Source organism: Poecilia latipinna, unplaced genomic scaffold (assembly GCF_001443285.1).
Source record: "Poecilia latipinna isolate Pla-1442-1.1 unplaced genomic scaffold, P_latipinna-1.0 Scaffold4764, whole genome shotgun sequence".
In the NCBI taxonomy this organism is placed as follows: domain Eukaryota; kingdom Metazoa; phylum Chordata; class Actinopteri; order Cyprinodontiformes; family Poeciliidae; genus Poecilia; species Poecilia latipinna.
In genome coordinates, this window is record NW_015117380.1 from 1 (window position 1) to 2,085 (window position 2,085).

General features: G+C 38.2%; 1 long non-coding RNA gene across 1 annotated transcript in view; it reads right to left on the reverse strand.

The window, feature by feature from the left end:
* Positions 1-844: 844 nt before the first annotated feature.
* Positions 845-2,085, reverse strand: part of LOC106942997 (uncharacterized) — a 14,323-nt gene continuing 13,082 nt past the window's right edge. Inside the window, exon 2 of the long non-coding RNA XR_001423784.1 lies at positions 845-941. This is a non-coding gene — a long non-coding RNA (uncharacterized LOC106942997). The remainder of the gene's footprint in view (positions 942-2,085) is intronic.

The window sequence follows — 2,085 nt, forward strand, 5'->3', positions numbered from 1 at the left end:
TATATATATATATATATATATATAATTAGTTTCACGCAAAACGTGAAGATATTATGAACTTTGGCAAAGCATGTTGTTTGAGCTTTCACGGTGTCCGTAGTTCCCCAGATAAGCGCGCCGAACAAGCGCGTCCTTGCTATGCGCATGCTTTCTCAGTGCTCATCATGACCACCATCACTCTAAGCCCCCCACTCCAGGGTGGCTGCCAAAGCTTGACAGGTATGTGGCAAGGTGAGAGTTCATTGGTTAAACTCACTGAAGATGAATACATAAACTAAAAGCTGGAGTATAGATATTTTTATAAGCGTATTTGTGAGGCTGCCACTTTATTATTAAATTGAATATAATTTCAGATCTTTGTATAACTTCTCTTCAGGTTAAAGATAACTTTTGTTGTTACAATTTAATTTTCTAAACTACAAAAACATAATTGTTAGAGATGCTCAAATATGAAAAATTGGACTGATATCCAATAGTAACACTGGTGTTGCGCAGATTTACCAGTAATTTTTTATCCGATTACTTGATTAATCGTAAGAATAATTGATAGATTACTCGATTACTAAAATATTAATTTACAAAAGGCCTAATCATAAAATTTGTCTTTATTCTCGACCAACTTTACTTGTATATAAAACACAAATAAAAAACTCAGAGCTTAAAAAAATTATGATCCCTAGGTGGGGCATGACAGAAAATAATTGAGAAACACTGATTTATGATAATGTTCCCATTTCTGCAGCCGTCTCTGATGAAGGATTCAGAACTTCAACTTGAACAAAATGACCCACGTTCACATTTCAGTTTTAACTTCATCCTGTTGGCTTCAGCTCATCTTTTATTCTTTATTCAGATTGTGGGAATGCAGGTTGTCAGAGACCAGCTGGACGTCTCTGTTCTCAGCTCTGAAGTCCAAACCGACCCATCTGACAGGACTGGACCTGAACAGAACCAACCTGGGATATTCTGGAGTGAAGGAGCTTGGTGGTTTTCTCCAGACAGAAGGCTGCAAACTGGAAACATTGGGGTATGTAATTATATAATTATTGATATTTCAGTGAATAGTATATATAATTGATCATTAATCAAATTTAATATCTTCTGTTCTAATAAATATTTTCTGAGTTTGTTCCTGGACTTGGATCCAGAGTTTAATTTAGTCCCTCTGTGTAACTGAGTTGGACCTGCTGACCTGAGGTCAGAACAGGACAGCATTCGGACCCCCAGTGTGTAGAAATCCCCCTCATGTCAAGCAGGTCAAAGGTCAGATCAAAAACAGAAAGAATGAAATCTGCCTTTATTGAAGATCCACAAATCCCACACTTAATTTTAAATATTCTTCTATTAGACGATAATAATCCAGTCCAGGTGTTTTAATGTTTAACTAGAGCAGATTAAAGATGCTGGTTGTAGTGAATAATTAGGTGGAATCGCCCTTTATCCATTTCCTGAATCACAAACCAACTTCAGCTTCGTCTGAAAAAATCCAGACCACTGAGTTTTTCTCTGAGCTCAACAGGCTGCAGGTTCTTCAGGACATCAGTTTTCTGGTCCAGACATCAGAACCAGCAGAGACTGCAGCACATGAATCTGGACCAGGTGTGTTAGGAGGTTCTGCACATGCTCAGACTGAAGGTTCACCGTCTGACAGAGAAAGTCGACCAACTCTGGATGAAATGGTTCCTAGAAACAGGGAAGCTTTCTGGGGACTCGACTGCCTGCTCATATGGAGCTGCAGCTCATGCAGGAGTTTTATGTTGGCAGGAAGCAAAACAACATGGAAGCAGGTGATGAGTTTCCATTTTAGTGTCAATATAAAGATCATTAATTAACTGTCCTGCAGTAAATACTGACTTTGGGAAGGTTTTGGTGTTAGTCATTTAGTTCAAACATCTTGATTCAGCTCTTATTTTGTAGGACAGGAAGTGAGATCTTACCTTTGTAAAGCTTTGTGTGCAACAAGCTTCATCAGTTCAGTGAAATCATCCTCATGTGGTTCACCTGGAAAATAGATTTAAAAATGACTCGTCTTCACAATCAGGTTGTTCCTTTATGATAATGTTCCCATTTCTGCAGCATCTCTGA